This window comes from Mauremys reevesii, linkage group 1, assembly GCF_016161935.1.
Source record: "Mauremys reevesii isolate NIE-2019 linkage group 1, ASM1616193v1, whole genome shotgun sequence".
NCBI lineage: Eukaryota > Metazoa > Chordata > Testudines > Geoemydidae > Mauremys > Mauremys reevesii.
In genome coordinates this window covers 18,527,631-18,540,971 of record NC_052623.1, presented here as the reverse complement: position 1 = coordinate 18,540,971, position 13,341 = coordinate 18,527,631, and the positions used below count along the sequence as shown (strand labels likewise).

The window sequence follows — 13,341 nt, the reverse complement described above, 5'->3', positions numbered from 1 at the left end:
ATTTTCAAAACAGACATGCTGACCTGGGGATTTTTTGGCCTCCAATTGATGAGAATTCAACATCAAAGATAACACTTCAAAGGGATTACAGAAGAAAAACAGACTTTAATCTCACTAAGTAAATAAGTACAACATATACTAGCTCCCTTTAAAGTCTTTATTCAAGATTTTCACAAGTCAAGAGGCAAATTTCCTCCCCAGCATAAACAGAAGGATGAGAAGGTGAGAGGTTATTTAGGAGGAGTTACCCCCATAAGTCTTTTACAGAGCAAACACCAGAAATGCATTCTTCACTCTTCCTACAAACTGAAGTCTTTGCCTGCATTTGCAGAAACCAGTTATCTTTGGTCTTCCAATGAATCCCCCCGAAAAAAATTTTCTTCTGCTCCACCCAAAGCCAGGGAGGGAACAGAACTGAGCGAGGTGTTCTTTCACCCTTTAAGGAACAGATCGCTCTGTTTCTTTTTGAAGCAAAAGAAAATGTTCACATGGGTTCAACCTGACAGAGACTATTAACGAAGTGGTGGAAGCACACTGTCAGCAGCCTACAGATCCTCAGCCCTATTACTTGCCTTGGAAAGTATACAAACATTTGCAATCTTCATTAATTCTCCCTGTGACACTGCACCCCATATTCTTCAGTGATATTATTATATGGCATGATTCTGATGTATTTTATGCAAGATAAGTCATGTGAGATATCATTGGAAAGGTTATGATTTACTGAATATGACTGTCCTATTTGTATGCATGTACCATTTTTGTATCTGAAGTTAAGCATATTGACTAGATATCTATTACACCTGGGGAATGCCCACTAGGCAAAAGATGTTCAATCTATGTGGCTGGGAAGGGCCCATTCAGGTTGATGAGCCATTAGGAGAAAACAATAGGTCTTAGAACAGAGGTGGGCAAACTAAGGCCCATGGGCCACATGCGGCCTGTGGGACCCTCCTGCCCGGCCCCTGAGTTCCTGGCCCGGGAGGCTAACCCCGGCTCCTCCCCCGCGCCCACAGCCTCAGCTCACTGCACCACCGGCACAATGCTCTAGGCAGTGGAGCTCTTGCAGAGCCATGGCCTGACCCGGTGCTCTGAGCTGCGCGGTGGCGTGGCTGGCTCCAGCCAGGCAGCATGGTGCCTGTCCTGGTGCTCTGGGCGGCGCGGCAGTAGCGCTGCCAGCCACCGGTGCTACATGAAGCACGGTAAGGGGCAGGGAGCGGGGGTGTTGGCTAGAGGGCAGGTGTGGTGGTCAGGGGGTGAGGGTGTGGCTAGGGGGCGGGGCAGTCAGAGGGCGGGGAACAGAGGGGGTTGAATGGGGGCAGGGGTCCCGCAGGAGCAGTCAGGAAGGAGAGGGGGTTGGATGGGGTGTGGGGACAGGCAGGGAGCCCAGGGGTGGTCAGGGGACAGGGAGGGGTGGATGAGGCAGGGGTCTCGGGCGGGGACACGGCGGGAATGGGGGGGTTGGATGGGGCAGGAGTCTTGTGCGGGAGACATTAGGAGGCGAAAAAAAATCAGATGGGGTGGGGGCTGGGCCACAGCTAGCTCCCTCCATCAATTTCAGAAACCCGATGTGGCCCTCAGGCCAAAAAGTTTGCCCATCCCATCTTAGAAGAAGCTAATCTCCCACTGGGGGGAGTCTTCCTAAGGACACTACAAATGGCCTCTGAGCAACGGCTGCTGTGGCACTACAGGGACATGTACCAGGTCAGTTACAGCTATTTATGTGCATGTTGCTCTTGTATTACCAACTCTTTCAGGCAGGAGCCATTACTTTCCAGCACATTTTGGGTCCTATATGTTACGATAATTCATTATTAAAGAGCAGTGGTAATTAAATTACTCGCCTCTTCTGCAACACTTTTGAGAAGTTATCTGCACACTAGCGACTGACAGCGTGCCAGAATTACCGCGGCAAACACACAGACGGCTCAATGGTAAAACAATCAAGACTCCAGAATACGTCCGCAGCACAGAGGAGCAGGGCAGATGCAAGCATTCGGAATGCCAGACATCACTGGCAGGAATGACGGTTAATCCTGGCAAAACTGCAGCATCGAAGGAACATGAGCAGTAAGACCCACTTACAACCTCCCCACCCTCAAAAAAAAAGTAGACTTGACAACATGAATAGCAGGAGCACACGATGCATCGGAAAAGGCTGGGTCTTGATCGAGACACCAGCTGGTTCTGAGAGCTCCTGCCTAGGGAAGATCCTCTGTAGACAGCACTGGGAGAGAACTCACCATGACGCAATACATCCAAAGTGATGAGAACTTCAGCCAAACTGGGCAGCAGGAGATGATTTTGAGGTCAATGAGGCAGATGTGAATGAGGAAGAGGAGAACAGCCAGCAGGGAGGTGCAACACCAATGTTGGGGCACAGTGAAACAAGATACCAAGAAGGCAAAGCTCAAGGCTGAATGCAGAAGCACACCAGATGAGATTCTCTCCATCACAAAGAATAAGTGGCTAGATCTAAGAAAAAGAAACATTCCCAACTATTAGTCTAGCTGGAAATAAGAAAAATCTGAATTCTTTTAGCTATAACTAGCTTCAGAATAGAGAATCTGCCCTCCAGCATGTGTTTTATTGAGAAGTTAAACAAGAATAGATTTTTAAACCCAACACAGACACAAACAAACAGTTTCCCCTTGGTAAGTCATGCATGCTCCTGTAGAGTTTGTTCTATGATTTTCTTGAGAATTTTTTCCTATTGCATCATTGAAAAGTGTTTTATACCAGCCAGAAAAGCACAAACCTTGCAATTAGTTACTCTTCTAAGTGCTAGAGAAATGCCTCCTCCTCCTCCCCTCCCCCCTCCACACACACGCAAACAGATTTTGCCTTATTGTTTCAATTAAAGTAAGTTTGTTTTTTATTGTCACATTCTTTGCACATCTGCTGTATGATTATTCAGAGAACCAAGTGCCAGTCACGTGGTTCTCCTGGTTTGGGGAAGGGTGGAAAAATCCTTGTTTAAACAGATTATGAGCGCTTTATTTCCCCCAATTCCTCCTCCATGCTCCAAGAAACATTCTTTAAACATATCCATCATACAATTCTCTGTTGTGTAACGAAGCAGGAGCTCCATTCTGCCCTGCCCTCATCTAGATTTTTGCTCTCTTCTCTTGAGTAACCAATTTGGGTGACAGGTTTCAGAGTGGTAGCCATGTTAGTCTGTACCAGCAAAAACAACGAGGAGTCCTTGTGGCACCTTAGAGACTAACAAATTTATATAAGCTTATGCCCAAATAAATTTGATAGTCTCTAAGGTGCCACGAGCACTTCTCGTTCAATTTGGATGAAACCAGCTTGTGTAACTAAGCATTAAAGTACAGTTATTGTTGGAAAATTGGCAGTGTAAATGATACTTACTCAACAAATCTACTCCCTGCGTCTCTTCAGCTGTGTCATGTCTGCTTTAGAGCCAAAAGCAAAATTTTTTACTACTCCATACTGGTTAGCCCTGTAAAGTCGACCTAGCTACGGGAACATAAGCTTGATTCTATTTCAACATGTCCATCAAGAATATTGTCAGCAAAGCCCTAACTAAAGGGTCAATTCCTAACCTCAGACAACACTGACCCAGTAGCGTTGCACAAACAAGTGTCATCAACAGCAGAATCTGGCCAGCAAAATCTCAACTAATCACATACAAGTCTGAAAGAACCCAACTTGCTTTTCAGACACCATGACACTGGCAGACCAGGTCAGTTCGGGATCATAGGCCAATTCACTTGTGTATTAGTATAGATAAAAGTGAGTAATATACACAAGTGTGTAGTCATAGGTTTAAATTTAATGAAAACTAGTGGAGTATTACTTGTATTGTTTTCATTCATCTGTTCCTGTTATAATGTAATAGCAAACATTTACATTGTGCATACTCATGTAATTAAATAACACATCAAAGAAATCTTAGGAAATGCTAATGAAGGACTTAACGTCTTTAACGGAAAATGCTAATTTCAAAGCAAGTGGCCATTATGCCTGGTGGTCAGACGTCAAAAGGCTAAGTACAATCCTCACTTATCCTCAAAGGATAAGCCCATGTGGGTAGAGATACTGCCAGCTTGGCTTCTGGCAGAAGAAGCTATAAGTGGATTCAAAGAAAGATCCTTCATCTCTAGACTGTTTGTACTCTCACAGGGAAGTGCACCAGAGATGATCTGGATACTCTGAAAGACCTGATAAACTGGCAGTTTATTACATCACTGCCACCATTTGGAATTACAACCTGTGACTCACCTGTACATATGTTTTACCCTCTTTAACCTCTCAATAACTCATTCCTTTTTCTTAGCTAATAAATCTTTAGTTAGTTTACTACAGATTTAGCTGCCAGCATTGTCCTTGGTGTAAGATCCGGAGTATCAATTGATCTGGGGTAAGTGACTGGTCTCTTGGGACTAGGAGAAACCTAAAAATCACACCACATCAGGTTTAAGTAACTTTACCACAAAGTTCAGTTTGTCAGGGTGGCAAGATAGACTGGAGAGCCTAAGGGGATGGTTTATGACTCCATAGGAAGGCTGGTATAGCAATCCAGGAGTTCACATGTGTTACTGGATTGGTGGACATCTAATTTTAGAACATACCACCAGTTTGGGGTGTCCGCCCTTGTTTTCTGACAGTCTGCCCTGAGCTAGGTACTCACAGTTATGAGCCACTCCAGACAGCATGACAGATACCTGACTGGGTTTGAGAGCTGTCAGGGAGAAAAAAGCTTTTTTCCCCTCACTTGTGGACTGAGCATATTTTATTCAGAGTAATTGAGACAAAGTGGAAACCCATTTTGTACACACGCTTTTCAAAGTAAAGCCATGCTTCTGATTGTGTGGACCAATCTCACGGGAATGGAGAATTAGAGGGGGCAGGAGAGGAAGAGAAAGAGAAATCAATAGCCAACTTGCAGAATTCATTAATGTAGCTGGTCATGATTCTAATACTATGGCGGGACCTTATTTTTGAAAGTTGGATACGTTTATGAGAAGACTTTTGAAACTATTATAGTCCTCTTAAGAAAAGGGTACTCCAATCTTCCGCTTCTTGGAATAATCCAATTACCACAAGCATGAGGCAGGAATCTCTCCCCATCACACACTTGAGTATGTGCATTTCACCATCTCCACTGAAGTGGTCCACTCTCTTGGAAACACTTAGGAATAAGCTACTTCTGAAGACAAAGATACCCAACCTGATGGAACAGTCATTTGAGCCGAGATGATCCATCCTATCTTCTAGAAATGCTCTGAAAATCCAAGTGGAATTGTGAGGTACAATTGTATTATTAAAGCCTGCTTTTCTAGTTATTGTTATCTAGCACTCAAAGCGTAGAAGGCACTGCACAAAGCACACAACTAGACATTATGTGGCCCGAGTGCCAAAGTTTCCAGTCTCGTGTAGAGATGATACAATGAATGACTGCAGCAACTATCAGAGGGATGGGGGCAAGGGATGACAAAGTTTACAATAATAAGATCACATGACAAGCCATATTTGGTATGTGCCCATCTTGATTGTTCCATTACATGTATCATTTTTTTAAAACCCAAAAGAGAAAAAACACAAATGAGGATGGAGCCATTTTCCTTTCTACTCTGTTTACATCATCATACAGCATACTGAGTTATTGAAGAAAGGCATTTTCCCACTTGACTTGCAACTGTGGATCCAAACATCAATTATTCTTTATTTGCATTAATCGAGTTTCAAAGTCTGAAAACAGATCATGTACAAATCTTGAAACAATCTCTTCTCAGAGTTGCAGCTGCTACAGTTACATGGGGTTTTTTGGTTTCAGAGTGGTAGCTGTGTTAGTCTGTAGCAGCAAAAAGAATGAAGAGTACTTGTGGCACCAAATCAAATCATCAAAGATATCCTTTCTCCTAGAGCTGGAAGGGATGAAAGGTCATTGAGTCCAGCCCCCTGCCTTCACTAGCAGGACCAAGGACTGATTTTGCCCCAGATCCCTAAGTGGCCCCCTCAAGGATTGAACTCACAACCCTGCGTTTAGCAGGCCAATGCTCAAACCACTGAGCTATCCCTCCCCCTCCACTGCATGCATCCAATGAAGTGGGATTCAGCCCACGAAAGCTTATGCCCAAATAAATTTGTTAGTCTCTAAGGTGCCACATGAGGTTTTTTTGGGACACTAGAGACCAGATTTAATGAAGTACCAGCATTACGTGGTCTCAAAAGCATTACAAATATACATTTGTTTTGCAGCTCTGCATCGCAATTATTTCAGGCAGACACATTCAGGCGGTGAACAAGCTTTTACTTATGCATACAAATAATAAAAAGCAGCTTCTAAAAAGAACTGAATCCCAGCTAAACGCCACAGCTTTCATTCAAAACCTGAAGTGCCGAGACAGTCAGAGACTTATGGCTCACCTGTAGTAGTGCCACCTAGTGGCACAGAGATCTTACATCAGTACAGGTTTCAGAGTGGCAGCCATGTTAGTCTGTATCTGCAAAAAGAACAGGAGCACTTGTGGCACCTTAGAGACTAACACATTTATTTGAGCATGAGCTTTCGTGGGCTACAGTCCACTCTCCTTATAGTGTGTATGGTAATACCCATTGTTTCATGGGTGGGTGGGTGTGTCTCTTCCTCCTGTATTTTCCACTGCATGGATCCGATGAAGTGGGCTGTAGCCCACGAATGCTTATGCTGAAATAAATTTGTTAGTCTCTACGGTGCCACAAGAGCTCCTGTTCTTTTTACATTAGTACAGTGGTTCTCAAACTCTTGTACTGGTGGCCCCCTTTCACACAGCAAGCCTCTGAGTGCAACCCCCCTTACAAATTCAAAACACTTTTTTATATATTTAACACCATTATAAATGCTGGAGGCAAAGGGGTTTGGGGGTGTAGGCTGACAGCTCGCGACCCCCAGGTATTAACCTCACAACCCCCTGAGGGGTCCCGACCCCCAATTTGAGAACCCCTACATTAGTACATTTGATCTCAAGAAAGAACCGTGCCTTAGGCCCAGTCATAAATAACACCCTGCCACAGTGAGAGAAAGCTAGTGTCTGCATACCCAGTTACCATAATGCAATATTTGCTCATTTAAAAATCTTATTGAAGGGCCCAAGCCAACCCTCAGCGAAGTCAGTGGAAATACTCCATTGTTTTCTAAAGCAGTTTGGATCAAGCCCAATGGTGTCAGCTGACCTAGCAAACAGCGCCAGGTAGACTTTGCAATAGTGCATTTTATAGATTAAATTCCAGTTAGGAAAATACTGAGGCTTCACGGTGGATAATGAGGACAGCTGGAAGTGGAACGGTTTAATATGCTTATGTGTAGCTGAGGTGGATTCAGAGAGCAAGTGCAATTTAGGTGCCTGGCACCCCAGGCTTTGACCTGGTTCCTTACTGTGCACTACCACTGTAAGTGTCAATATATGTGAAATTATTTCAGGTACTGCAGCCCTAAACATTTTTACTTTATGAGAATACATACTAGGAAAGCCGTTATTACAATACCAGTGAAGCACACAAAGGATCATACTCTGTCAGCTTGTATTTCTGCATGCTTTTGCGAACATGAAGAACCCAGATCCTGATATAAGGACCACTGTGTTAAGAGATACACATTGCTCTATCAGAGATATCTTACTAGCTACATTATTACTAGTTACTACTTATAAGTTCTACTATAGTTTCAAGTTTAGTCTAACTACCCTACACTACGGGGTATTTCATGGCTCCAGGTGAACTCCGACTGGCCAGTCGAGGACAGTATGGTAAGGAATTGCTGAGAGTGCACTAGCCTACACCACCTTAACCATTGCTAATTTTATGAGCTTACAAGTACAGTATAGTCTAGACCACATTCTTCCCTTTCAAAGCATGTCTTTATATCCAGGTAGAGGTCATGTCAAATCCAATACTGGAGACCAAAGTCATTGAAAAAAGGGAAGAGATAGCTTTAAAGCAGCTATTAAAGGGAGACTCCCTGGCTTAGCAGGATAAATTGAAGTTCACTCCCAAGTCTGACTGGAGAGTCCTGTTCAGGGGGGGAAAAATAACCATCAGCAAACCAATTACGTTAGCTACTATTTCATTTTCCTTCCCAGAGGGACAACCATGAGGGATTTATAAACTCATTGATGGATATGACTCCAACAGTTATTAGTCAAAGTACTTTCAGTCATTTTAAGAGAGATTTTTATTACCTTGAACCTTAATAGCATCCATTCTGTTACACTCCTATACTTCACGTTTTCCAAGGCATATCTTACAATATCTATAACTATTACCACCCACCACACTTCGATAGCTAACAATTATAGTTTGCAAAGTGCTAGTCCGGTGAATAGATCCATTATATCCATCCATTTAACACAATGTTGAAATGTAGGGCTAAGATTAACTATACAAGTCTGGCTCACACATTCTAGAATTTTCTGTCTTCACAGCAAAAGAACAGCCTCAGATCTTCCCCACAGTGATGCCCTAACAAGCCAGACCATGCATAAGAAGCAGTTTCAGCCCATCAGACCCCCAAACACAGCAATATCTTACAGTTCACTATACACTGACCAAGTAACAGTTCTTCGTGGCCATTCATAGTCCAAAGAAAGGGACGTGGACCCAAATGTCTTAAAGCAGCAGGTGATTTTGAATGCCCAGCCCAAGACACCTTCGGCCAAAGTTTCCAAATTACAAGCCCTGAATGAACCAGGGTGTTGGTGGGTAGTGATGCTCTGGGAGGAGAAGGGTGTGTCACAGAGTGAGGTGGGGGGCTGGTAGATAGCAGCTCCTCCTCCAACTCCTGGCAGCAATTTATCTATCACGGCCACTGAGGAGGAGGAGGAGGAAGAAGAAGAAGGTTGGATGTAAAAAGAATGCCATGATCAGAGGAGACCAAAGATATGAAGGAGATTCCTCCGCAGGAGGGGAGAGCCTGAAAGCTGAATTTCTAACAGCCTGTGACAACTCAATGGATTTGGAAAATAAAATATTTAACGAGGGACAATTCCCAAGGTAACAGACTGAAAAATCAGTTATATAAGAAGTGTTCACTGAGTGCTAATAAACCAGGCCACAGGGAAAACCTAGACCTACAGTGCCTCAACAACAACATGTTCTTTCATTTCATAAGTGGTGACGTTTTGTATTGTACGCCCAGAAAAGGGAAATACCTAGGATCACCTTGGGCAGAAGTATCATCACTGGGCAGGAAAGAAAAGCAATAGTGGCTTCATCTGGCTCTGTTAACAAGCCATTTTACTGCAAATATGGAACCAGCACCAAAAAATTATTATTAATTTCCATAGCTACATTCATCCCTAAAGATTACACACACACGCACAAAATTGCAGCCACTTCTGGGGTGGATATTGGAAGTCAATCAACATAACAGAAGGGGGGGAATTTTGGTCAAGGAGGAAGTTCTAAAGGATTAGTCTGGTTAAGCGCCCACAAGAGTACTTATGCGTGTGTTAAATTGAGTGGGAAATCTCAAGGACTCTTGCAAGGTTTCCAGTTTTTCCGGATCCCTATCAGGTCAGGGAAAGTAGGGGGTGGGGAAATAGAATGAAAACAGATGTTCACAGTACTTCCACCTTGGCCGCAATAGTCACCACCCATGCACTCACCTTTATTACTGTGACTCCGTTCTAATTCACATGGGATTTAGCATTCCCTGGAGCCTGAGGGCACTTGAGCCTCATGTGCCACAGTCTGCCAATATTCAGACTAGACAGACCCTGAGGTAAAGGGTGGTCAGCCCAGGAAGAGAGGAAAGAAAGCGATGGAGATGGGACTTGCCTCAAGAAGTGGGGAGGTCCAGGTTATGGAAAAAAAAAAATTTAAATTTTTTTTTTTGGGGGGGGGGGGGAAGGGAAGGGGTTAAGAAGATGGTCCAGGGGGCAGACTAACAAAAAACAAAACAAAACAAAGAAAATCAAAGACAAGGGCCATGGAGTGAAGATAAAAATGAAAGTGGGAGACTGAATTAAAAATTGGGTGGCAGGAAGATGAAAGGAAAGGAAACTGGGTGGCTCCAGGACCAAGGTTTTACTTGTTTTTATTAGAGTCAAACCATGGAATAGAGAGAGGGGATTGGAAAATATTAGTCAGAGTTAATTAGGTGCAAACAGTGGGGGAGGCTGTTCCAGATGGCGCTAGTACAGCACTAACAGGAAAAATGTGTCTAGTTCTGTGGTGCAGAAATGCAGAAGCAATCTCGTCAGCGGAGTTTACTTGAATGGAAGATTTGTGGCAGGGAATGTTACGATTACATCTGGCAAGAATAAGAAGTTAACTCCAACTTGCTCAGTGCTGTGGCATCATATGACCTACATAAAAGGGTTAAAAAAAATAACTATTATTAAATACTAGGTCATGAGAGAAGGCTAGATATTAGAGTTGGGGTTATTTACAGAGCAATTTGTGCAAAGCTTTTCCAGAATAAGAGTCTCTCCAAGCAACAACAAAACCTTGTATCCACCTTAGTCCACGTAGGTCATTACAGAACCTACTATGGAGTGTTCCATTTATAAAAGAAATCTTGCTGAGGTTGGAGAACACGAGTCTTCAAATGAATAACTAAAAAAAGTGCCAGGTGTGTGGGACATCTACTGCTTCATAATAAAGATTAGAAAGCAGACCAAATAATCATGCATAGAAAGGAGTGAATGAGAAAAGTCAACACATCCCTCCCCTGCCGTTTATTATTGTTTATAGAAATCAGTGGACAAACCAGACTCTACTGATGTCTTGTATGTTCACTGTCTCCCATTAAGAAAAAAAACCTAATCAAATTGAAAATAGGGATGGATGTACATTCACAGACACCTGCTCTTCAGATCAAGCCATTACTGTGACCATCTAGATTGTCAAGAAAGGCTGTGCTGGGTGTCTTGTTTGTTTGTTTTTTTTAAAGGCTTTTTATGATTTCTCCTATGTTCATTAGAAACCAAAGTGGAGTCAACGTTGAAAAAAGCCCATACCCACGTAAATGGAGTTAGCAGGCTCTTCCAGACTCTACAGCAAGGTCAAAACCCTATGGCCATGAGGGTCTCTCAAAGAGTATTTCAGGTTTATTGACAATCAGAGTGAAAATCCATTGGTTTACTGTTAATCCAACAGTCACATCAGATTTTCCGTGACATTTTTACTATTTAATATGGATTATTTGCCGAGCATTACTTGGAGAATCGAGAAGGGACAGTCATTATGGAAGGTCACTTTTTCAGCCTGTAGAGCAATCCACTGGGTTCCTCAAAGGCTGGTTTAACATCTCAAATGGGCTTTGTGTGGCCCCATTAGTAGATACGGCTATGACATTTTCTTATACAGCACTTACCATCCCGAGATCTGACAGCACTTTAAGAAGGCCCGTAAGCGTTATGAGCCCCATTTTACTGGAGGGAGAAACAGGCACACGGAGGTTAAGTGACTTGCTCAGAGTCACATAGCTAGTCAAACTTGGGACTACAACCTCCGATTCCCAGAGGGGTACTCTACCCACTGAGCCTCCTCAAGCAAAGTCAACACAGGGCGAATATTGGTACAATGGCAATGAAAGACACTCAGCGCCTCGCAGGAGCAGCATCACCACGGGACTACAAAAGGTCACTGAGACCCTGGGCCACATCCCAACACCCCAGTCAAGTCAATGCCAAAACTCCCATAGACGGCAGTAGGGCCAGGTTTTGGCCCACTGAGTATTTTCATCCATTAGAGGGAAGTGAGACTTTAGTTCAACTAGTATTAAGACTTATAACATAGCTTTCAGAAGATTCTCCTTTCACTCAAATGGTAAAGGCTTCCATTTCAGGAACAGAAGAACTGAAAATTCTTGATTACAACTATCAAGTTCTATGCGGCCATGCCGTTCTCCTGGAAATAGCTTTGTTTACAACCTAGAATCTTTACAACACTTATTCAACACAAGTGTTAGGCTATTAAGATACCAATCCAACTGATTTTTTTTTAAAAATGTAAAGCCATCATCTTACCGTGTTGTAATCCCAGAGACGACATCATAATGAACCAGCAAATAGAAAAAAAAAAGTGAAATAAACCATAAACCCAACCAAGAAAGTTTCTCCAAACTAAGAGAAATGAAAGGAGTAAACAAAGCATAAATTGGGATTTAAGGGTATGTCTACATTGCAATTAGACACCTGGGACTTACAGGGCTCAAGCTAAGGGGCTGTTTAATTATGGTGTAGACATCTGGGCTTGGGCTGCAGCCCCTGGAACCCTCCCACCTCGCAGGGTCCTAAAAACCAGGCTCCAGCACAAGCCCAAACATCTGCACCGAAATTAAAGAGCCTGTAAGCTTGAGCCCCATGAACCTAAGTCAGCTGGCACAGGCCAACTATGGATTTTTAATTGCAGTGTAGATGTCCCCTAACAGACATTAACTGGCTAACTTTTCTACTGTGACAAAATGCACCCTCTATATTTTATTTCCTGACCAATATCTCTTCGACATCACCACACCTTCTAGATTCCAGCTTCTCTAGCAGCCCCACTTAACTGCCCATTTCAAAACAGATGTAAAACAAATCACTCGACCCTGTGAAATTAAAAACTGGGATGCATTGGATCCCAAGACACATTTCTAACCAGCAAATGATAATTTCTCCTCTTAAGGAGTCAGAATGGTGTAAAAGGTGACTGCAAATTATCCTCAGAGATAAAAAAAATCAAAACACAGGAGGGAAGTTATTTAGAAGTTTCTAAAGCTAATTTAGTTGGAAAGGTACCTTATGGAAGGAATGCAGTAAATTGCTTCACCGCGTGAAAGTGGCATGCGCATTCTTCTACAGTCACTCAATGTCAGCTAGCAGCAAGTTTTCCTTTCCCATTGCTATCTGCTCTACCCTCCCCCCAGGTAAAAATCCAGCTGTAGATAGTTTCTTCAAGATTTGGAGGAGGGAGGTGTTTGTTTTTATTCAGATCTCTTCTGATTTTAAATGTTAATAGACATTTCCTTGGCATTGGCTACATGGTTGACATGAATTTCAAATACACTGTTCTACAGCGAGTTGCATGCAATATATGAAATTATCACTATTAGACATTGGAAAGTCCTAAAATGGGTCATCCCCAGCTTACAGTGCAAGTCGGTCGAAGTAAGAGAAAGTGGATGAGATCAGGCCATTCTGATTTTGTGAGACTACCAACATCGCATTCAGTGAAACGGAAAGCACGAGGCCCATCCTCAGACTGAGTCTGACTAATCCACATAGCAAGACACTGCACGCAGGAGCAGAAACCCAAGAACCGGTAGCATCCACATGTATATTATAGCTGTAATGCTGGAGGACACCAAGCAATGCAGTTGCCCACTAGATCTTTCTACCAGCCAGA

The 13,341-nt window shown here is 43.2% G+C and overlaps 1 protein-coding gene across 3 annotated transcripts in view; it reads right to left on the bottom strand.

Annotated features, from left to right (window-relative positions):
• The window catches only part of GDPD5 (glycerophosphodiester phosphodiesterase domain containing 5), a 318,308-nt gene that overhangs the window by 215,612 nt on the left and 89,355 nt on the right, over window positions 1-13,341 (bottom strand). Inside the window, exon 3 of one of the 3 annotated variants that reach the window (XM_039496991.1) lies at window positions 2,244-2,475. The exons of the other annotated variants lie outside the window; for them this stretch is intronic. The gene's annotated coding sequence lies outside the window, so the exon portion shown is untranslated. The remainder of the gene's footprint in view (window positions 1-2,243; window positions 2,476-13,341) is intronic. 3 annotated transcript variants of the gene reach the window in all.